At 45.4% G+C, this 24,375-nt stretch overlaps 1 protein-coding gene and 1 long non-coding RNA gene across 3 annotated transcripts in view; both read right to left on the bottom strand.

Annotated features, from left to right (window-relative positions):
- Nucleotides 1-24,375, bottom strand: part of Bbs2 (Bardet-Biedl syndrome 2) — a 353,246-nt gene that overhangs the window by 123,015 nt on the left and 205,856 nt on the right. The gene's annotated exons all lie outside the window — the stretch shown is intronic.
- LOC142852941 (uncharacterized) lies at nucleotides 159-10,214 on the bottom strand. Of its 2 annotated transcripts, XR_012911033.1 has the most exons (4): nucleotides 10,080-10,214; nucleotides 7,518-7,582; nucleotides 1,740-1,830; nucleotides 159-518 (listed from the first exon to the last, which is right to left on the bottom strand). It is a non-coding gene; the product is annotated as an uncharacterized LOC142852941 (long non-coding RNA). The 2 variants fall into 2 exon arrangements; XR_012911032.1 differs by lacking the exon at nucleotides 10,080-10,214 and having other exon boundaries at nucleotides 7,518-7,722.

Genomic DNA, 24,375 nt, shown 5'->3' with positions numbered 1-24,375 from the left:
TTCTCTGTAGTTTTTGGTGCCTATCCTGGAACTAGCTCTTGTAGACCAGGCTGACCTTGAACTCGTGGAGATCTGCCTGCCTCTGCCTCCCGAGGGCTGGGATTAAAGATGTGAGCCACTACTGCCCGGCTTTTTTTAAAAAAAATATTCTCTTTTTATTTATGTTTTTATATACACATGTGTACAGTTGCCCCAGAATTCAGAAGAAGGTTACATTCAGTTATAAGCTGCCAAATGTAGGTGCCAGGGATTGAACTCAGGTCTTCTGCAAAAATAGCAAGTGCTGTTAACTACTGAGCCATCTCTCCAGGCCCAGCAACATTCTCTTGTTGGAGGCTGTGAACGTGGCCCTTGGCTCCAGAGGAGGTACTGCATGTCAAGGTGTCTTGGAATGCGGTGAAGCCTGAAAGCCTGGGGAGCCCCAGGAAAGTTCCATATGAACTGGTACCAACTTTTGTGCCCATAGGTCCCTCCACCGTTGGCTGTCTCCAGAATATGGAACAGATCCTCACACCTGCCTTTTGTTGTTCAAAAGAGAAACAGGGTCAAATGTGAGGTATGGCTGGTGTGGGAGAGAGAGACAATGCAGGAGGACCCAAAGGTGACACTGGAGACCAATCCCTCACACTCATCTGAACTCAGCAATTAGGGAGCATGTACTCCCAGTCAGGGTAAGATGACATCCATCATGGTATAATGGCGGGCAGGCTGGCAGGATTAGTTTCAGGAAATGCTGGTTAGGGTGAGGCCCGGCAAACTTAAAGGAACCAGAATGGGACTTCCTGGAGACAAGGAGGCCATGAGGCAAGCAAACAGCTGCAGGTGATAAAGCCTGCACAGGGCTGGGGAGGGGGTTGTTACCCGTGTGCCTGTGCACAGGTCCTGAGCTCTGCTCCTGTGTACTCTGCACTACCCGGGACCAGATGGGGATGACTCAGCTCAGGAGAACACAAGTGCTGGGTGCTCCAGGCTCTCATCTGCCCTCTGTTGGTCACCTGACCCCCTCTTCCTTGGAATGCCATGTTCACATGGTCTGGATGTAGAGCCCCTGAACCCCTGGGATGTGAACCCTGGAATGGGCCTTAGGATTCCTACTTCCCATCAGCAGCACTGAATGTGCTTGGGTATGAGGAGGGTCATCCTGGGTTCTGAGCTCAGTGAGCTCTGTCTACTGAGGAGGGTCATCCTGGGTTCTGAGCTCAGTGAGCTCTGTCTACTGATTTCTTTCTAGCCCAGTTCCTGAGAGGATGCTCACCTTGAATGTTCCTCCCTGTCACACTTCTGACTTGAGACCCAGGTTATCCTACCCCACATCACTCAGCTGGTTGGGGGCATCTCCCTGGACTCAGGTCTCTGCCCAGACCTGGAGTCTCAGTGCAGGAGGAGGGCAAAGAAAGCGCCTTTTTGAATTGAGGACCTCAGGTTCTGACCTCAGTTACTGTCAGCATGAGCTAGCTCTCGCATCTGGGACTTTTCCTTTGTATGGTAAACCTGAAGGGCACTTGCCTTTCTCAAATGAGGGGACATAAAAATGGGCCTCTTGCCGGGTGATGGTGGCCCATGCCTTTAATCCCAGAGTCAGGCAGGTCTCTAAGAGTTCTAGACCAGCGTGGTCTACAGAGAGAGAGTTCCAGGACAGCCAGGAATACACAAATAGAAACCCTGTCTAGAACTAGCCCCCCCCCAACACACACACAAAAAAAAGACAGAAAAGAAAAAAGAATGGGCCCCTTTCTCACCTCCAAATCAGGCAGGAGCTCTCAGGGCTGGTCCTGCTATATGAGGTATTCTGGTATGACCTGGTGTTTCCAGCTCTCGCCTATCTTTTTCCTGCGGTTGTAGAGGGCAAAAACATGGGTGGGACTGGATAAGGTATCACAGTATATACACAGTATATATACAGCCACAGATGACACACTGACTGTGTACAATGACCACGGATGGTGCACTGACTGTGTACAATGACCACTGATGGTGCACTGACTGTATACAATGACCACTGATGGTGCACTGACTGTATACAATGACCACTGATGGTGCACTGACTGTGTATAATGACCACTGATGGTGCACTGACTGTGTACAATGACCACTGATGGTGCACTGACTGTGTACAATGACCACAGATGACACACTGACTGTATACAATGACCACGGATGACACACTGACTGTGTACAATGACCACGGATGGTGCACTGACTGTGTACAGTGACCACGGATGGTGCACTGACTGTGTACAATGACCACTGATGGTGCACTGACTGTATACAATGACCACTGATGGTGCACTAACTGTGTACAGTGACCACGGATGGTGCACTGACTGTGTACAGTGACCACAGATGGTGCACTGACTGTATACAATGACCACTGATGGTGCACTGACTGTATACAGTGACCACGGATGACACACTGACTGTGTACAGTGACCACGGATGACACACTGACTGTGTACAATGACCACTGATGGTGCACTGACTGTGTACAATGACCACTGATGGTGCACTAACTGTGTACAATGACCACTGATGGTGCACTGACTGTGTACAATGACCACGGATGGTGCACTGGCTGTGTACAATGACCACGGATGGTGCACTGACTGTATACAGTGACCACAGATGACACACTGACTGTGTACAGTGACCACGGATGGTGCACTGACTGTGTACAATGACCACGGATGGTGCACTGACTGTATACAATGACCACGGATGGTGCACTGACTGTATACAATGGCCACGGATGGTGCACTGACTGTGTACAATGACCACGGATGGTGCACTGACTGTGTACAATGACCACGGATGGTGCACTGACTGTATACAATGACCACTGATGGTGCACTGACTGTATACAATGACCACGGATGGTGCACTGACTGTGTACAATGACCACGGATGGTGCACTGACTGTGTACAATGACCACAGATGACACACTGACTGTGTACAGTGACCACGGATGGTGCACTGACTGTATACAATGACCACTGATGGTGCACTGACTGTGTACAGTGACCACGGATGGTGCACTGACTGTATACAATGACCACGGATGGTGCACTGACTGTGTACAATGACCACGGATGGTGCACTGACTGTATACAATGACCACGGATGGTGCACTGACTGTGTACAGTGACCACGGATGGTGCACTGACTGTGTACAGTGACCACGGATGGTGCACTGACTGTGTACAGTGACCACGGATGGTGCACTGACTGTATACAATGACCACGGATGGTGCACTGACTGTATACAATGACCACGGATGGTGCACTGACTGTGTACAGTGACCACGGATGGTGCACTGACTGTGTACAATGACCACGGATGGTGCACTGACTGTGTACAATGACCACGGATGGTGCACTGACTGTGTACAGTGACCACGGATGGTGCACTGACTGTGTACAGTGACCACGGATGGTGCACTGACTGTGTACAATGACCACAGAGGTGCACTGACTGTATACAATGACCACGGATGGTGCACTGACTGTGTACAATGACCACGGATGGTGCACTGACTGTATACAATGACCACGGATGGTGCACTGACTGTGTACAATGACCACGGATGGTGCACTGACTGTGTAGAGTGACCACGGATGGTGCACTGACTGTATACAATGACCACAGATGGTGCACTGACTGTATACAATGACCACGGATGGTGCACTGACTGTATACAATGACCACGGATGGTGCACTGACTGTGTACAATGACCACGGATGGTGCACTGACTGTATACAGTGACCACTGATGGTGCACCGACTGTGTACAGTGACCACTGATGTTGCACTGGCTGTATACAATGGCCACTGATGGTGCACTGACTGTATACAATGACCACGGATGGTGCACTGACTGTGTACAATGACCACTGATGGTGCACCGACTGTGTACAATGACCACGGATGGTGCACTAACTGTGTACATAGTTTTAAGTCTGAGACTCTTGGTGGTGAGAGGAGTATAGAGCTCACAGAACACTAGAGAGGGATCATTATGGAACAGGAAATCTTGTTTTAAAAAAAGAGGAAGAGAAAGAGGAAAAGGAGGTGAAGGGGGAGAGGAGGAAGAATCAGAAGCAAAAGTGAATGAGGCATGATGACACACACCAGTAATCCTAAATATTCTGGAGGCTCAATCAGGGTGATTATAAATTTAAGGCAGATGTGGGCTGCTGAGCAAGACCATGCCCAAACAAAAGCCAAACTCATTCTAGAGAATGGCTTTCACTGAGAATGCAGAGGCTAGCCTGAATGAGGACGCAGAGGCTAGCCTGAATGAGGACGCAGAGGCTAGCCTGAATGAGGAACTGGCACAGACACCTGAGAGCTACAATCCTAAGGAGGCACAGCTTGAGCAAAGGGTTGGCAGTGGGGAACAGCTTGTTGTGCTCTAGAAACAGAAGGCCAGGGGCTAGAGAGGTGGCTCAAAGTTTAAGAGCACTGGCTGCTCTTCCAGAGGTCCTGAGTTTAATTCCCAGCAACCACATGGCAGCTCACAACCATCTGTAGTGAGATTTGGTGCCATCTTCTGGCCTGCAGGCATACACGCAGACAGAACACAATAAATAAATAAATAAATAAATAAATAAATAAATAAATAAATAAATAAATAAATATTAAAAAAGAAAAGAAACAGAAGCCTGCAACTTGGTGTAAGTGGGAGGAGTTTGTGTTCCTCTGAGGCAGGGATGGGCAGAGGTCAAATGCCTCACTCAGATGACCCCAGTCTGGCTGCTCTGCTGCAGCACTGCAGAGACTGAGAAAGTCCTCAGCCAGCACCCCACTCCCCACGCCTGGCGCTACTCAGATTTCTTAGATTAACATAGACCTGGAATCCACCTTCTTGGGACAGCAGGCACTTGCGTTTATCTTAATTAATGGGTTAAGTTAATTAATTATTCACCGTGCTGGGATCTACCCATGGCCTTGCTAGGGAAGTGCTCTACCACTGGGCAGCCACGTTTCTAGCCCAGGAAACTGATTTCAGTGGAAGCACCATACCAAAAAATCATTTGGAAAAATAAAAAGGCCTCCATCATTTTCTTCTGGGTCTCAAGCCCAAGCACTATTATTATTGTTATTATTTTATAGCTGTCGTGGGTAGGTGGTGTGTGCATTTGCTCGTGTAGGTGTTTGTATGTTCAGTGTAGGTGTTTGTATGTGCGGCATAGGTCCGTGAAGGCCAGAGGTAGACATCAGCCATCTTCCCCGGATCACTCTATACCTGTATTTGTAGACACAGGGTCCCTTTGAGCCTGAAAGTTATTGATTAAGCTCGGCTAGCTGGCCAATGACCAGCGTCCACCTGTCCCCACTCCCAGTCCTGAGGTCACAGGCACTTGCCACTGTGCCCGACTTCTTACATGAGTGGCAGGGATCCAAATCCAGGTCCTCATGCTTTGGAGGCACAGTCATTGCTGACGGAGTCACCACTATTAATTTTGGGCTACACAGTGATGCTTACCTTATGGTATTTTCACATCTATGTCTCATTGTGCTTTGTTCTAGTTCATTCTGTCTCTCTTTTCTCACTCTTCCTCTATCTATGCCCAGCCTCCACTCCTGAGAGTTTTTCTACCCCAACTGGAACTACCCCACAACCATGTGACTGCCTATACTGGTAACAGAAGGAACCTGGCGGTGTTTGGTGGAGGTACCCAAGTCCCTGATATGGAGTGCCATGAAGGTGCACTGTTCTCATGGAAACCAGCTCAGGCAGATCTATACTCCTACTGGTACTGCAACTTGGTGTAAGTGGGAGGAGTCTGTGTCCCTCTGAGACATGTTGTTCCCGCTGTCATTTCCTCCCAAGAGAATCTGGGGTAGTCCTTGTGGGGCATGGCCAAGGCTGTGATGTTTTCAGTCCTGGTCTAGGAGCCATGGTGCCAATGTTTCGTAAGTACCCAGCCACTGCCCTTTTACACCTCTGTTTCTGGAGTCCAGCCACCAAGCCGCTAAGGGAACAGGAACACAGTGTCTTCGCTTGGTCTGACAAACAATCCTTTAACTTGTAGCTTTCTATTTTTCAAGTCATGTGTGAAATGGCATCCTCAGTGCCCCCTGCCCTGTTCCTGAGCATTCTCACCCATGGGGTTGTGCAGAACAGGGGTGATTGTCGACCTCTGTTGGTGAGATGTGATTATAGCAAATTAAACGTTTTGATGTGGGCATTAATGAAATGGCTTACTTGCTACCAGAAATGTCAGTGCCAAGTATACCATCATAAAACAGCCTGGTGAAGTTGCTCGGAACACCAGCCATGGAGCCAGAGTGCCCTGCCAGACCCTCTCCTATGCTTAGGATGTCAACTGGCAGATTGCATCTCACGTCTCATCTGTAAAAAAGGAACAGTAACTGTGTCTCTTCCATAGGGCTGCTGTGAGCCTGAATGTGTCTAGGACAGTCCCTGGCACATATCAAGACAGTTTTCCTCTCAGCCACCCATGGATAATCCATAAATGCTCTTTAAGTTAATCCAACAAGGCTTTTTGGACTGTTTCTCATCCAGATACTAGCGAGGTCCAACCCTGCTTAGTTTCTAAGAGGAGAGGAAATATAAACACAACCCAAAGTTCTTATTAGAAATCTCCAAGTCTCTGTTTCCTACAGTAGGTCTCAACCTGTGGGTTGTGACCCATTTTGGGATCCCATGTCAGATATCCTGTGTATCAAATATTTATATTACGATTCATAACAGTAGCAGTGTTACAGTTATGAAGTAGCAATAAAAATAAATAATGTTATGGTTGAGGTCACATGACACGAGGAACTGTACTAAAGGGTCACAGCATTAGGAAGGTTGAGAACCGCCATATTAAAGGGTTGCAGCATTAGGAAGGTTGAGAACCACCGTATTAAAGGATCACAGCATTAGGAAGGTTGGGAACCGCCATATTAAAGGATGGGGGCTGGAAGGGGAAAACTCACCACCAAAGCCACTGATGTGCATAGAGGTCGGTGTTTAGGCAGATAGAATGCAGAGCTCTTGTAAAGAAACCTGGTTCTGGAGCCCAAGGTTTCACATTTCCTCAACCGGCCCACCTGCAGGCCGGAGGAAACATGGAGAGAGCCTGGCCAAGTCACAGGCACCAAATTTATGGTAAAAATAAAACAGCCATTCCCCGAGTGGCTGCAGTGAGCAGCAGGTCAAGAGACCACAGTGGGCCATGAAGGCAGCTGGTCCCAGACAGGTAGCTGCACAGCAGATGAGAGATAGAGACCTATTAGGCATGCTATGCAGGGAAAGTGAGTATTTATTTAGTGGGTTATGGAGGGGAAAGGAAAAGGGGAGAAGGGGGGAGAGCAGAGAGAGAGGCAGAGAGGGAAAGAGAAAGAGAAACAGAGGCGGGGGAGGAAAAGAAAGGGGAGAAGGGAAAAAAGGGAGAGAGAGAGATGGAAAGGAAGGAACTCAGGTTGGAAGCAGAAGGAAGATCTTCTTGCCTCAGGGGACAGGGTAGGGGGAGTAGGGGGCTTGTCTCTTAAAGGCACTGGACAGACCATTACAATACTGGCCTGGAACTCACAGAGATCATCCTGACAAGCTCCAAAGCTACAGTGAAACCCTGTCTCAAAAAACAAAACAAGCAAACAAACAAAAAAAGAAGTCTTGTCTCCCCCCCCTTCTTTGGGTTGGGGTATTTAAAGTTTTTAAGAAATAAATGCAGGGCAAATCACAGTACTTCCTAGATGCCCTTCCAACTCTATCCTGTGTCTCTGTCTTTTCTTTTGTATCCTTGTTTTTCCTACCTGCCATTTCTTAATCCTTACGTTTTCCTCTAAGCACGGACCAATAAACCAGGTGGGATCCAGCTGATGCTGTAGCCCAGACACCAACAGTGATAAACTCCCCGCTCCTAAAGCCCTGCTATGCTGCAGAAACTTTGTGACTGTTAGTAGCATCTGCTCTCCCATAGAAACTTTAGAACCCTATCATAAAAAGAAATCCATTTTAAAACCTTGAAATCACTGCTACATGAAGGGAGGCAGACAAGTAAGACATGCACAGAACATTAAATTTCCCCATTATTTATAATATATACATATATAAACTAATACTTGTTCAGCGCTTGCAAGGACCACTTGGGTACATGCAGATCAAGACCTGTGCTTAAAAGAGGAGATGAAGAGATGGTTCAGTGGTTAAGAGTGGTTAATTGTTCTTCCAGAGGACCTGGGTTTGATTCACAAAACACCCATTTGACAGCTCACAGCTGTCTGTAACTCCAGTTCCTAATCCCCTTTTGGCCTCCTCGGGCACCAGGCACACATGTGTACAGACATGCATTCAGACGAAACACTCACATATGTTTTCACAACAAAAAAGAAGAAAAGAAAAGGAAATACCTGTAGGGGAATACTATTAAACACTGGACAAATTGTTCTGGGGGATGATTAATAAATGTCAGTGCATATGTTTACCATAAATGTTAATGATATAAAAGACACTTTAAATATAATTTATAAAAACTAAGTATGTGATGCTAATTGTTATACAGTCCTCATGGCCGATTGCTTTTCCCTGAAAGTTACCAGCCACCTTCAGTGCATGTCTGTCTGTAGCTAACTTGTGGCCTACAGTCGATGGATGAAGCCCCAATGTGAATCTTGCTTCATATTTTCATTTGTATTAATGAGAAAAATAAAGACAAAGCAATGGAAGGTAGACTAGAACCTTTTCACTAATGATGAGTCATTTCTTTCTTTGATTTTTCTTTTTTTCTGTTTTTTTTTTTTTTTGGCTGTTTTGTTTTGTTTTTCAAACAGGCTTTCACTGTGTAACAGCCTTGACTGTCCTAAAACTCGCTCTGTAGACCAGGCTGGCCTCAAACTCACAGAGATCCACCTGTTTCTGCTTCCCAAGTTCTGGGATTAAAGGCACGCACCACCTCCTCCTAGAGATGAGTCATTTCGTTAATGGATTGGATAATAGTTGACAAATAATCAAACAAAGATGGAAAGAGTGGCACCGGCCTGTAGTCCCAGCCAATTGTGAGGCGGAGGCAGATTCCCAGAGCCTAGGGCTTATGTGCTCAGCCTGGGTATAGCATCATCTGTCTTGATCGGGGTTTCCAACGCTGTGATAAAGCACCATGACCGAAAGCTCCCTGGGAAGGAAAGGCTTGATTTCATCTGCTATTTCTCAGGCCATGTTCCATCACTGAGTGAACTCAGGAAGGGAACGCAAGGCAGCGGCCTAGTTGAGGAGGTGAAGCAGAGTTTATACAGGGGTGCTGCTTACTGACTTGCTCGCATGACTTGCACAGGACCACCTGCCCAGGGATAACCCTGCTCACAATGAGCTAGACCCTCCCACATCAATCATTAATCCAGAAAACGCTCCGCAGGCTTGCTTACAGCCCAATCTGATGGAGGCATTTTCTTAATTAAGAGTCCCTCTTTGCTAGGTGGTGGTGGCACACGCTTTAGTCCCAGCACTCAGGAGGTAGAGGCAGGCGGATCTCTGTGAGTTTGAGGCTAGCTCTGATTTACAGAGGTCCAGGTCAGGCTCCAAAGCTACACAGAGAAATTTTGTCTTGAAAACAAAACCAAACCAAACAAAAACAAGTCCCTCTTCTTTGCCAGGTGTGGTGGTATATGCCTTTAATTAGTACCAGGACTCTGGAGGCAGACACAGGTGATCTATGAGTTACTAGTGTGCCTAGTAAATTCCAGGACAGCCAGCCATACATAGTGTGGCCCTGTCTCCTCTTCCCAGATACGTCTAGGTAGTGTGCGAGACCGAAACAAGAACAATATACCTTAATTTTATATGTGTGTATATTTAATATATATAGTTAATGGAAGGCCAAAATAGGCTAAGGGTTCTGTTTGCAGATCAGACAGTGGAGAAGAAGCTCCTGTTTGTCCTTCACAAGTTAAAGTTTCTGTTTGTAGTAAAAGAATAAGTTCCTGTTTGTCCCGTGTTTAAGTCCTTGCAAATTAAGGCTTCTATTTGTAATTGAGAACAAGTTCCCGTTTCTTAGATCTGATATAAACTGCAAAATATGCTTTCCAACCTACACTAAACCTACGACCCAAGTCACGTCCTGTATATCTTACCCTGTTCCTTCCCTTTTGTTGGACCCTAGAGTCCAATCACTGAGGAGGAGTCGCCCCCAAGAGACCATCTCTCACACCACAGCTGATGTAAAAGCATGAGGATCTTATTAATTCTGCCATGACAGGGTCCCCCAGCATTCAGGAAGCCGAGAGACCCCGAATAGCTAGTACTGGCTACTTTTAAAGGAAAAAGCCATAGAAGCAGGGAGGTGTGTGGGGGTTGTTCTTTGACTATTATGATTGGCTTATTCAAAAGGGCTATTGGCAATAATTGGCTGGAGAGCGGTTGCCAGATCAGATGAGGTAAGAGGTCACTTTGACCCCATTTCCCAGGGACTGAGTCAAAACATATGTGTGTGGGTAATTGTTCAGGAACTGAGTCAACATCTTTTTTTCCCCATGGGTGTTGTATGTGCCCTGCTGAACTGAGCCAACATTTTAAAGGTTATCTTGGCCCAATTTCTGGAGAACATACGTGCATGTTTAGCTGTTAGGTCCTTGGTTCCTGGGGGGAGAGGGAAGGGAGGGAGCATTACTGCTGAAACTGAGAGGGCTCAGAATTGTCAGAAATGGCTTCAGAATTGTCTTAAAGTTCTACGCCTTTCATTGTATCTTTCAGTGTCTAACAGCTGACTCTCTTGCCACTGGGAACACTTTGTCCTGTACAAAGGACCTCAAGAGGCCAGCAGGGGCTACTCTCTCCAGTCCTGAGAGTGCACCCTAAAATATAGCTTGCTTTAACTGGACAACCGTGGATTTGGTCTTTTCTCCTCTTGATTCTCAGGTGTAATGTGTCAAGTTGACAAAAACCCAACCAGTCTGCCATCTCAAGATAAAACAACCCCAAGTGCCACAGTATCTCCCTATGTTTGTACCATTCATAATGTGATGGTTAGATATGTTTGGTTTGATACATATCATCTGTAGTAGTACTTTCTCACTGAAACCGCCAGACCTCAAATAATGACACGGAGATTTATTGATTATGAAAGCTTGGCCTATAGCTTAGGCTTGTCTCTCTTGCTTTTATAACTTAAATTACCTGCTTTTATTAACCTGCATTTTGCCATGTGGTTTTGGTTTTTTTTTTTTTTACCCTTTTTTCATTCTGTATTTCTGACTCCTCTCTCCATGTCTCATTGGTCTCTTCCCTGCACCTCGATTCCTCTTCCTCTTCCTTTCCCTTCTGGGAAATCCTGCCTATACCTCTTGCCTCACTATTGGGCATTCAGCTTTTTATTACACCAATCACAGCAAATACATCTTCACAGGATGTACAAATATCCCAAAATGATCATCGGCATTGTTCCATTTTTTTTCTGTGGTACTGGAGATGGAGCCCATAGCCTTCTGCATGCTTTGAGCAACCATTTTACCACCAAACCACACCATGGACTCTACCCCGGCTCATTTTTTGTTTTTCGAGACGGAGCTTTCCAGTAGCTATGGAGCCAGTTCTGGAGCTCCCTCTGTAGACCAGGCTGTACCGGAAATCAGAGAGATCCGCCTACCTCTGCCTCCTAAGTGCTGGGATTAAAGGTGTGCGCCACTACCACCAGCAGCCTGGCTTTTAGGTTTGCCGGTTTATATGGCACAATTGCTACCTTATTTGTTTGTTTGTTTATTTACTTACGGTTTTTTCTCTGGTGCTGGGGATGAAACCCAAACGCTCAATCACGCAGCTCTTAACCAGCACCGCCCAGTTTCACACTACCAATGTGATGTTACTGAACATAGATGGAGAGAGATGTAAATAGCACACTGCTACATCAAACAGTCTGTAGACTACACCAGCACACTGGTAAGGAAGCACATGCCTGTAATCCCAGCCCTTGCGAGGTGGGGGCCGGAGAATCACAAGTTGAAGATGATCCTCAGCCATTTAGCAAGTGTGAGGTCAGCCTGGGTGGGATACATGCGATTTCATTTCAAAAGGAAATTTCAGCTGCGTAATTTAGTCCTGGTTATCCTGCAGAAGCACGCAGGTCTACGCATCTTGAATTTTGAAGCGGGATTGACTTCACTTGCTGGGCATTTGCTGCCACCTGGTGGTTGATTATTTTCACTGCAAGCTGGGGAAATTCAAATATAGAGTCACTAGCAGCCAACCAACCAGCCTTCTAAAATGCTCTCCTCGGATACTGCGCAGAAGCTCCCAAGTTTGGACAGCATTGCACATACTGCCCCGGGAAGAGGCTTTCGAGTTTTGGGCATCAGCTGCCAATTTCCCCAGGACATATCTCTGCTGAAGGGCACCTGTCTTTCCTTCCTTCAAAGATCTAATTCCTGATTGTGAGGATGTATTTTAGAATTTCCTTCACATCTGGATAGGATTTGACACATTTAGGCTGCTTTAAATTGGAAGATATTTTTATATAAAGCCGTGTTTTGTTTGGTTATTTAGTTAGCTTTTACCTTTTGGTAGCAGCATCTGTCTATGTAGCCCAGGCTGGCCTTCAAAACCTAGCCTAACCTTGTATATATATATATATATATTTGATTTTCGAGACAGGGTTTCTCTGTAGCTTTTGGTTCCAGTCCTGGAACTAGCTCTTGTAGACCAGGCTGGCCTCGAACTCACAGAGATCCGCCTGCCTCTGCCTCCCGAGTGCTGGGATTAAAGGCGTGCGCCACCACCGCCCGGCCCTAACCTTGTATATTATCATCTGGTGCTTTGAGCATGTATCTTTTTTTAAATTATATTTCATGTGCATTGATGTTTTGCCTGTGTGTATGTCTGTGTGAGGATGTCAGATCCTCCTGGAACCTTGAGTTACAAACAGTTGTGGGCTGTAGCGTGGGTGCTGGGACTTGAACCCAAGCCCTCTCTCTGGAAGAGCCTCCAGTGCTCATAACTGCTGAGCCATCTGTCCAGGCTCCTGATGACTGAGGGAGAGAGGGAGGGTAGGCATATGCAGTAGAGTGCATACAGAGGCAGAGGATTGCTCTGGGGAGTAGGTGCTCTCCTTCCACCTTTACATGAGCTTCAGGAAGCAAACTCAAGTTACCAGGCTTGTGGAGCAAGCACCTGCACCCACCGAGGCATTTTTCCAGCCGGAATTTTTTTTTAATGAAGTCTTTACTCTAAATATTAAATTGCAAGGTATGGACTTAAGGAGTCAGACAAGACAAGCTTACACATTAGTCTGGCTCTGTCTCTCTGGAAATAGAGGTATTCTTTGAAGGAAGCCATTTGTCCTGGGCAGTCAGTCTTTTGTCAGCTTGACACAAACTAGAGTTTTCTGGGAAAAGAAGCCTCGATGAAGTAAATGCCTCCTGCTAGTATGGTGACAAACGTCATTAATCCCAGCACTTTGGAGGCTGAGGCAAGCGGATCTCTGTGAGTTCAAGGCCAGCCTAGAACAAATCGAGTTCCAGGGTTACACAGAGAAAACAAACAAAAAGAAGGAAGGAAGGAAGGAAGGAAGGAAGGAAGGAAGGAAGGAAGGAAGGAAGGAAAAGAGAAGGAAGGAAGGAAGGAGGGAAGGAAGGACAGAAAATGCTTCCATTGAATTGGTGGCATGCACCTTTGATCCCAGAACTCAGATCTCTGAGTTCAAGGACAGCCTGGTCTACATAGCAAGTTCCAGGACAGCCACGGTTACACAGAGAGACCATGTCTCAAATCCCACCCACCCTAAAAAAATGCCTCTATCAGATGAACTTAATTTATGTTGGGCGGGGGGGTCCTGGGCGATTGTATAAAAAAGTAGCTGAATATGAACCGAGAGAAGTCAGTGAGCGTGTTCCTCTGACCTCTGCTTCAGCTCCTAACTCCAGGTTTCTGCCTTGAGTTCCTACCTTGGCATCCGTCCATGATGGACTATAAACCGTAAGATGAAATATACCTTTTCCTCCCTAAATTGCTTTAGTAGTGGTGTTTATCACAGCTCTAGAAAGCAAACAAGCACAGCATTTAAAGGCCGTTTGTCTCATTGTAGCAAAAGATGCTTTGTAACTTCATGAATATATTCATTCTTTTTGAGTTAGCACGTAAAGCAATGTGCTAACTTCTTAGCTTGGTTTCTTAGGGCCAGGGATAATTTGGTTTCTATTGCCCTTGCTTTTCCCCTTCAAATTGGCAAGGAAGCAAGGTCACTGAAGGGCATTTGGAAAGTGCAGGATGTCAGGTCTGACATGATGGCTGTTGAGGCTCCGATCAGACAGGAGTTAACCCCTTGTAGCTCTGGACCTTCTGCCAGGTGTGGCACCTACGGGCCTGGGGTCCAGGCCTGTCACCGCCACTCGCTAGGCATGCCCCTCCTTGCCTAGAACAACACTAGACACACAGTGACAGCTTACTAAATACGGCTCCAATAGAACAAGCATTGGTGGTAGAGCTCGGGGGTATCGGGTGGGAGGCATGTTGGGAGACCCCAAGTGGGGAAGAAAAGATGTATTCTTTTATTATTATTATTATTATTATTAATTTAATTTTTCAGCACTGGCTATGGAACCCAAGACCTCAAACATGCTAGGAAAGCCACCAGGTCTCATTAAATTGCCCAAAATTGCTTTGAACTGACTTTGTGGTCCAGGATGGCCTTGAACTTGTGATCTTCCTGCCTCAGCCTCCTGAGTAGCTGAGATGTCAGGCCTGTGCTATCAGGCCTGGCTTCCTCTTCTTTTCTTTTCTTTCTTTCTTTCTTTTTTTTTAAAGATTTATTTATTTCTTATGTATACAACATTCTACCTCCATGTATGCCCGCACGCCAGAAGAGGGCACCAGATCTCATTATAGATGGTTGTGAGCCACCCTGTGGTTTCTGGGAATTGAACTCAGAACCTCTGGAAGAGCAGTCAGTGCTCTTAACCTCTGAGCCATCTCTCCAGCCCCCTTCCTCTTCTTTTCTAAAGGACTCAGCACAGTGTAAATTCTAGCAAGGATTCTCAATACCCACGGGAGAGTAGGAGGATTTCCAGGGGCCAGCTCAGCAAGGAGAGTGATTGACAAGCACAGGGCAAGGGTGCCTATACTCCACTCCTGGGGGCCAACATCCAAACCCTCTATGGGGCTTTTCCTGAGCTTAAAGAACACCGAGAAGGAAACCACTGTCTGTGGAGAAGAGCTGAGGATCAGGGAACATTGAGCGGGGCCTGGAAGAGTGGGCTCCATGGATTCCATGTGGCAAGAGTGGGAGAGTTTCATTCCTCTTTTTTAAATTTATGTATTTATTTATTTATTTGAGACGGGGCCTCACTATGGAGCCTAGCTGGCCTATATAACTTACTTGTAAACCAGGCAAGTTAGCTTCAAACTCACAGAGATCTGGCTGCCTCTGCCTCCAAGTACTGGGATGAAAAGTATGCATGACCATGTCCAGCTTAATTGTATTTATATTTTTTTATTTTTATTTATTTATGTTTTGGTGCTGGGCTCCAACCCAGAGCCCCACCCACAGTAGCATGGTCAGTAAATGCTCCACAACCAACTGCTCCACAACCTGTTTGCTCGTCTCCCCTCCTCCCTCCCTCAGTGTTGATAGCTGAAGTCATCAGTGCTCATAGCAGGAGGCTCATAAATAATAGAAAAGAACTAAGACCATCACAGGTCTGTGGAGATTCCTCGCTAGCATCAGAGTGTATTCACAGAGTGTATTTTGGGGGTTATTAATTTTTAATTACACAGAATATATGAATACATTCTTGTAAAAAATTAAAACGGTCCAGATAGATCTCTGCTTCTCCTAGGCAGCCGGCTCTACCCTGACTCCCCTCTTCCAGCCCTTTGCCAGATAACCACTTAGAAACACACTTAGAACTGTCGGAAACTTTTCCTTCTTTCTTCCTTCTTTGTATGAAGTGCTGGGGATTCTCAGGGCCTCTTGAATGGAATACTTCTAAAAATTAGTTAGAAATACATAACAAATCCAACTTTGTGTCCGTATTTTTTTCCATCTCACTGGCGAACACTTTTTCTGTTTGGGTCTGGGCATACCTATGAAAAAGTATAGTATTTTACATGGCTTTCTTTTTTAAACATTTGTGTATGTATTTTTGGATCTGGACATACCTATGAAAAATACAGTATTTTCGTGGCTTTTAAAAAAACATTTCTGTATGTATTTATTTATGAGTTTGTGTGTGGGTGCATGAATACCATGGAACATATATGGATGTCAGAGGACAACTTTCAGGAATTGGTTCTCTCCTTCCACCACGTGGGGTCCTGGGGATCAAACTTAGATCATCAAGCTTGGCAGCAAGCACCTTTACCTACTGAGCCGTCTCGCTAGCCTTGTTTTGTTTTCTGAGTAAGGAAGTCCAGGCTGGCAGTGAGCTCAAAACAATCCATTCAGTTCAGCCTTCGAAGTCTGAGGTTATATGCGTGAGCCACCATGTCTGGCTTAATTTCTTTAAACAATGTTTTTTTATTAATTCTTTGATAACCTGGCTTAATTTTTTAATTTGTGTGTGTTCATATGTGTGTATATGTGCATGGAGGCCAGCGGTGGACAGCGTGTGTCTTCCTCGATGGCTTGCTACCTTGTTTTTTTGAGGTGGGGGGTCTCTCATGAACATGGAGCTCGCTGATAGGCTAGACTGGCTGGCTACTGAGCTCTGGGGCTCTATTTTAAAAAAGAATAATAGGTATAGAAGAAGTTCAGCTCAAAAGCACAGAAAAAATATATCTTTTTAAATAAGATTTATTTATTATGTATATAGTATTCTGCCTACATATATCCTGTAGGCCAGTGGAGGGCACCAGATCTCATTACAGATAGCTGTGAGCCACCATGTGGTTGCTGGGAATTGAATTCAGGACCTCTGAAAGAACAGTCAGTGCTCTTAACCTCTGAACCACCTCTCCAGCCCTCCAGAAAATATATTTAACAAAAATCACAGAAGGAAATTTTCCCAACCTAAAGAAAGATATGCCTATGAAGAAACAAGAAGCTTACAGAATACCAAATAGACTGGTTCAAAAAAAAAGTCTCCTTGCCACTTAATAATCAAAACACTAAACATACAGAATAAAGAAAGACTATTAAGAGCTGCAAAGGAAAATAGACAAGTAACATATAAAGACAGTCCTATCAGAATTACACCTGACTTCTCAATGGAGACAATGAAAGCCAGAAGGTCCTGTCAAGTGTTATGCAAACATTAAGAGACCACAGATGCCAGCCCAGACTACTATGCCCAGCTAAACTTTCAATCACCATAGAAGGACAAAATAAGATATTTCATCACAAAACCAGACTTAACCAATACTATCCACAAACCCAGCCCTACACAAAGTACTAGAAGGAAAACTCCAACCCAAGGAAGTTGACTACATCAACAAAAACACAGAAAATTGATGATCTTACAGCAAAAAATCCCAAAGAAGGGGAAAACATACAAATTAACATCATCAACAATGAAAACTAAATTAACAGGAGATGGCAATCACTATTCATTAATATCCCTTAATATAAATGGACTCAACTTACATACAAAAAGACACAGGCTAACAGATTGGATAAGAAACAGAATCCATCCTTCTGCTGCATACAAGAGACACACCTCAGCCTCAAAGACAGACATAGCCTCAGAATAAAGGGTTGGGGAAAAATTCCAATCAAATGGAGCCAAGAAACAAGCTGGTGTAGCTAACCTAATAGCTAACAAAATAGACTTCAAACTAAAACCAATCAAAAGAGACAAAGAAGGACACATTGCTGCATGGCTCTGATCCCAGCACACAGGAGCCTGAGGCAGGAGGATTGAGTGCAAGACCAGATGGGGTTCTATAGTAAAAACTGTCCCAAAAGAAAAACCAAACCTAAACCACCACCAAAACATCACCTTAGAATCTGTATCACCAAACTGGGATGTCAACATTAGAAGGAGGAGGAGGGGAGGAAGAAAAGAAGAAAGGGAGGGAGGGAGAGAGGGAGGGAAAGAAAAGAAAAAAGGAAAGGAAAGCAAAGAAAAGCAAAGAAGGGCAGGAGAGACAGTATAGAGATTAAGAATGTTTGCTGTGTGACTATAGGGACTGGAGTTCAGATTCCAGCATCTACCCATGTAACAAGCCAGGTGTCTTAGTCACTGTTCTATTGCCATGAAAAGACACCATGACCAAGGCAACTAATATAAGAGAAAGCATTTGATCGAGGGCCTGTTTACAGTTTCTGAGGTTTAGTCCACTGTCATCATGGCAGGACTGTGGCAGCATGCAGGCAGGCATTGGAGCAGTAGTCGAGAACTATATCTTAATCCACAAGCAAGAGAGAGAGACTATGGACTTGGCATGGGCTTTTAAAACCTCAAAGCTCACCCCCAAGTGACACACTTCCTCCAGCAAGGCCACACCTCTTCTCTCCTCTCCCCATACATTTCTCTGTGTAGCCCTGGCTGTCCTCAAACTTGCTCTGTAGACCAGGCTGGCCTCAAATTCAGAAATCCACCGGCCTCTACCTCCTGAGTGCTGGGATTAAAGGTGTGAGCCACCACACCTAGCCCAGATAAGGCCACACCCCTTAATCCTTCTAATCTTTTCCATTAGCACCACTCCTTGGTGACTAAGCATTCAAATACATGAACCTATGGGGGCCATTCCTATTTAAACCACCACAGCCGGGGGACCATGGGATGCTCTGAGGAAGAGAGACAGAAGGATTCCTGGGGCTCCCTGGCTTCCAGTCTAGTGAGGAAATGCAAGTACCAGGCTCAGGAAGAGAGAAACAGGATAAGACACCTAGCTCCCTCTTCTGACCCCTGATCACACACCCACATATAAATACACACATCTACATACACAGACACAAATAAAGACACTTTCTAAAAGAAATAAAGAGGTGATCCATTCATAGTAAGCAGGTGCTGTTCTTGGGTGCTGTGATGGTTTGGATGTGAGATACCCCCACAGGCTCATGTTCTGAAGGCCCCACCTTCAGCTAGTGACACCATTTTGGAGGTGGCAAATACTGTAGGAAGTGGGGTCTAGCTAGAAGAAGAAGGGGTCTCTTTGAAGGTTATCCCTCAACCCTAGATCTTTATTCTCTCTGCTTCCTGTCCACCAGGAGGTGAGCAGCCTCTGCCACATGCTCCTGCTGCCACAATGCTCTCTCACCATGGACCCAGACTCAACAGGGCCGAGAACAGGGCTGGAAACCTCTGAACTGCAAACACAAATACATCTTTTGTTAGGCATGATGGGGTACACCTGTAATCCCAATACTGGGAGTCGGAGGCAGGAGGATCAAAGGTTCAGGGGCAGCTTAGACTGCATAGCTCACTCTATTTCAAACACAAAACAAAAATCAACAACAAAAGCACGATTTTGGGATGTTCCGCCAAGTTCTTGCATAACCCAAACCCTTGGAAACCCCCTACTTTTTACTATGTCCAATGTTATTTTCTCAAATCCCACTTTAGAAATAAAATAAATCTAGACAGAAAATAAAGCTTTTTTAATTTGACCAAAGAATTTGGGTAATGGTCTTACTCTCGTTTAGTGGGATTAACAGGATCAATGGAATACTCGCTCGTTTTTAACCCAAGTTTGATTCCTAGCACCCATGTCAGGCAGTTTACAACTACCTGTAAGTCCAACTCCAAGAGATCCAAAGCCCTCTTCCAGTTTCCTTGGGCACCTATAGTGACATACATAAACACACACAAAGAGAAAATTTAAAATAAAATAATTTTTAAACACTGTATATAAACAACACAAACAAGGCCCTAAGAAAGGAGAGTGAAAGACGAGACACCTGGGAGCCGTCACGTTCACCAGGGCCCTCTTCTTATTTGCCCTTTTGGGTTTCTAGAGAAAGAAGCATGTTTTGTTTGTGTGATGGCTATTCTCCGTGGCCAACTTGACTATAGCTGGAATAAACTACAATCCAGAAGAGGAGGGTACACATGTGAAAGATTTTCTGCTTGGTTTGAAGTTGGTGAATCTATTTCTAGTCTGGACCCCTGAGGTAGGAAAATACACACCTTTGATTCGGACTCTGTGGCAGGAAGATACACCTTTAATAAGGCCCACACTTCCTGCTGCAAGTCTATATAAGGATACAGAAGAAGGAGGCTTTTGCTCTTTGTCTGCTTGCCTTCGCCTTGCTAGCACCCCCATTCTTTCACTGGCATTGGAGCCTACTTCACTGGCATTTCAGCCTACACTAAAGACCAGCTTGAGACATCCAGCCTTGCAGACTGAGAAACTGCTGGATCCTTGGACTTTTCATTCACAGCAATTAGCTGGACTGCAACCTTGAAGGCATTCCAATAAACCCCATAGATTCATTCCATCTATTCTAGAGAAACCTGCCTAATACAGTTTGTTTTGACTTGACTTTGAGGCAGAGTTTCTCTATGTAGCTCTAGCTGGCATGGACCTTGCTGTGTAGACGAGGCTAGATCCCTTGCCTCTGTCTCGAGTGCTAGGATTAAAGGCTTATGCAACTGTGCCTAGCAGAAGCTTTCTTCTCTTTCTCTTCCTCCTCCTCCTTCAAGGCAGTGTCTAATATTACAGGCCTGGAATTCACATGTAGGCCATGCTGGCCCCGAACTCATGGCAATCCTCCTGCCTCAGCCTCCTAAATGTTGGAATTACAGAATCGAGTTCACTGCTTCCTGAGCACACTCATGACTACAAATCTATTTCTGTTTTCTCCTTTCATTCTTTGGGATGCTTTTCTTTTGTCTTTTTTCCCCCTTGAAACATTAGCTGCAAATATATTTAACAGACAACCAACCACAAGAGAGCCCTTGAGAGATGGCCCTCAACACAGATAGTTCCATTGAAAGACAGCAGTTGAAAGTGGAGAGTAATTTGAGCCAATCAAGAAGACAGGGTCCCCTGGAGATAAAGTTTCCACAAAAGCCAAAACCACATCCCCCAAGCTCCCTTGGTACGTGTTTCACCCACAAAAGAGCCTTCCTGAGTGTGGAGAAAACTTCTTTTTTAAAGATAACATCTGGAATTTTGAAAGAAAGAAAGAAAGAAAGAGGAGCTTCAGGGCCTTGTCAATCAAATCCATGTTTCTTTTGACAGTTTCAGCATCCACGACAAATTGCCCAATCTGACATAAACAAAGTTGATAGCCATCAGCAAATCTGTCTCTAAACAGCAGCAACGGAGAAATGTGTGGGATGGTTAGGTTTCGTTCTTCCTTTTCTCACCCAGCAGTCAATATATTTAATAACAAATAAAACAGCTAGATATTTGAAAAGCCCTACCACCTTCACAAAGCTGTCTGATCGTCAGCTGCCGGTGACTAACGAGCGTGTGGGCTTTCCTTCCATTTCAGTCGCAGTGGGCTGCAAAGCTTTAAGGACTTCTCTGGAACGCACCAAGGGTGCCAAGCTCACCCATGAGGCTTGGCTGGTGCAGAGAGTACTGACCTCCATCGCAGGAGTCCAGAGTGCTCCTGCTGGCCTGCCACCGCAGCCTAGGTAACTCTGGAGCTTCGGTTCCCCCACAGAGTTCAGGATGCTAAGAAACCTTCGTTGTCTTCCTGGGGTGGTTACAAGGTTATTGCATGGAATAGAAGAATACAAGCAAATCATTTTTCCTCTCATTGTATTGCCTTATTTAATAATTTTTAAAAAAGATTTATATATTTATTACATATACAGTGTTCTGCTTGCACGTATACTTGCAGGCCAGAAGAGGGCACCAGATCTCATTACAAATGGTTGTGAGCCACCATGCAATTGCTGGGAATTGAACTCAGGGCCTCTGGAAAAGCAGCCAATGCTCTTAATCTCTGAGCCATCTCTCCAGCCCATTATTTGATTATTTTTGCAATGCCAGAGCACAGCCCCAGGGCCTTGGGCATGCTAGGGAAGCATACTACCATGGAGCTATGGCCCCAGTGGATCCACATTTTACTGAGAAATAATTTCCTGCCACAAAATGCCCAAGTCCTAACCCACATCTCAGTAACGTTTTGCATGTGTGTACTTCTGTGTCCACACTCAGCACAAGACCACACTCATCACATCAGCACGTCCGAGAAAGAACAGTCTCAGCTCTTTCACTGTGGATTGGCATGGTGTGTTCTTGAGCGTGCTAGAATTGGGATCACCAACTACTTTTTCTGAGACCCACTTACACAGACGCAGCAGCAGGGAGTTTGCTCATTGCCAAGAAGTCGTCCATTGCACCACCATGCCACGCTTCACACCGCCATCTATTCCTTGTTGATGGACAACGGGAAACTAGCTGTTTCTAGTTTGGAGCTGTGAATAAAGATGCTATGAACACTTTTGCAGAATCACTTCTGTGTAAATATGTTTCAATGTCTCTTAGGTAAGTGTGTAGGGGCAGAACAGCTGGGTCTTGGGTGGTGTGTTTAACCTTCTGAGAAAATGTTCATTTTCTGGAGCCGCAGTGTCTTTGGGGGTTTGTTCTTTAACAGATCCCAGTTGGAGAGAACAGCTCTATGTATTTTTTTATCCATCAGCAAAACTGACAGAATCCAGAGTCATTCGCTGTACAGGGGCAGAACTGTCAACATTCTTCAAGCAGAAGCCGTCTTCCTTCTTTGAGATAAGTCCACACTACGGTTGGCAAAGCAGAGAGATGGAAGGCCTGAGTCCGTCACCCAGACACTCGCCTCTCTGCTGGACTTCTAATGAGGAGAGCGAGCAAGATGCCTTGTTTCAACTGCTACCAGCAGCTCCAGCATCCCGAGCAACCTAGCTGCACCCTTAGCGTGCCTCCATTGAGCCTGGCCTTGCTCTTGGCATCCTTCACACCAGCTTCCAGGCATGACTGCTGCATTGCCAGGAGCCGCTGTTTCAGCAGAAGCCAATTTGCCATCCTTAAAAATGTCGAATCACCTTTTGTGCAGTAGAAATTAAACTCGTGCAGAGGGCAAAGTTAGAGCCGTCCCTATTAAGCTTTTAATGTCTCCTGGAGAATACTGCTGATCACTCAGCCACAGATCACAAAGCTTTATGTAATTAGCGGCCACCCACTACGAAATCATCTCCGGCAGCAGCAGCTCGAGACAGGAGAGCAATCAATGCGGTGGGGGAGGTGTCTGTCTGTCCTTTGCAAAATATTTCTTGCTCTGTAAGGGGTGCAGTACTTGCGGGGAATAGCAAAAACGGTAAATCAGAATCCCAGACTGCAAACAGTTGGGGGAGGGGACATGCTATGAATTCTGGGTCACAAAACGATTTCAAATTCCGCAACTATTTTATTGTAGTATGATGAATAATATATGTGTGGCAAAGTGCACAGATCTTAAATGTGCAGCTTAATAAATTTTTAAAGAGTGAATACACCCATGCACTCAGCAGCCAGATTAGGAAACAGAACATTTCCAGATCCGAGAAGAGGCCTTCTTTCCCAGCCAACACCCCCTTTCCCCTCCAAAATAGACACTCTTCTGACATCCATCACCACAGATTAGCAATTAGCTTTGCCTGATTTGAACTCCATGTTAACAGAATCTTCCTTAGAATCTTCCTTTTGGGTCTACATTCTTCTACTGCTCCTTCTATGAGACTCATGCAAGTTGTTATTTGCGGTTGTAGTTACTTCTCTTTGTCTCAGTGTGCACAGGCTTTGTGTGCATGTTCTTCTGTGCAGGTGTACATGCCCGTGTGCCTGTGGAGGTCATAGGACCTGGGTGTCAATGCCTGTGAGTCCTCCACTTTGTTCTGTACAAACGGGTCTCTCCCTGGCCTGGAGTCCCCCACTGAGCCTACGTTGACTGTCTGATGAATCCCAGGGTCCTACCTGTCCTGGCCTCGGCTGCACTGGGATTAACAACTACACCTGCCTTCTTTTCTCTTGTGATTTCAAGGACAAGCATTTTACTAACTGAGCTCTCTCCAAGTCCTGGTCTTTTGTTTATTCCTGATAGAGTTATCTTTATGACTGTAGAAGCTCTTTCTGTATTTTGGATATAAGACTTATTTAGAAACATGTATGGCAAATTTCATTCAGTGGCTGGTCTAAAGGTCAATAGTTGTAAGTGTGTGTGTGTGTGTGTGTGTGTGTGTGTGTGAGTTTGTTTTTAAAGTCTTTCTTTCTTTCTTTCTTTCTTTCTTTCTTTCTTTCTTTCTTTCTTTCTTTCTTTCTTTCTTTCTGTTTCTCTTTGTGTGTGTATTGAAGGGACTTATACCATGGTGGATATGTCAGAGTCATTTTTCTTCTTCTACCAAGCAGGCCCAGGGATCAAACTCAGATCATCAGAACTTCATACATGCAAGCAAAACACACTACTAATTGAGCTATATGCAGCCTAAGAATATTATTTTTATGCTATCAGCCCTCATAGCAAATGTTTGACTGTATTGGAATTCTTTTAAAATGCTAATTACCTCTCTCTCTCTCTCTCTCTCTCTC

Source organism: Microtus pennsylvanicus, chromosome 6 (genome assembly GCF_037038515.1).
Source record: "Microtus pennsylvanicus isolate mMicPen1 chromosome 6, mMicPen1.hap1, whole genome shotgun sequence".
NCBI classification, from domain to species: Eukaryota; Metazoa; Chordata; class Mammalia; order Rodentia; family Cricetidae; genus Microtus; species Microtus pennsylvanicus.
Note: the sequence above shows the minus strand (reverse complement) of the source record. Positions and strands in the feature narration are given on the sequence as shown.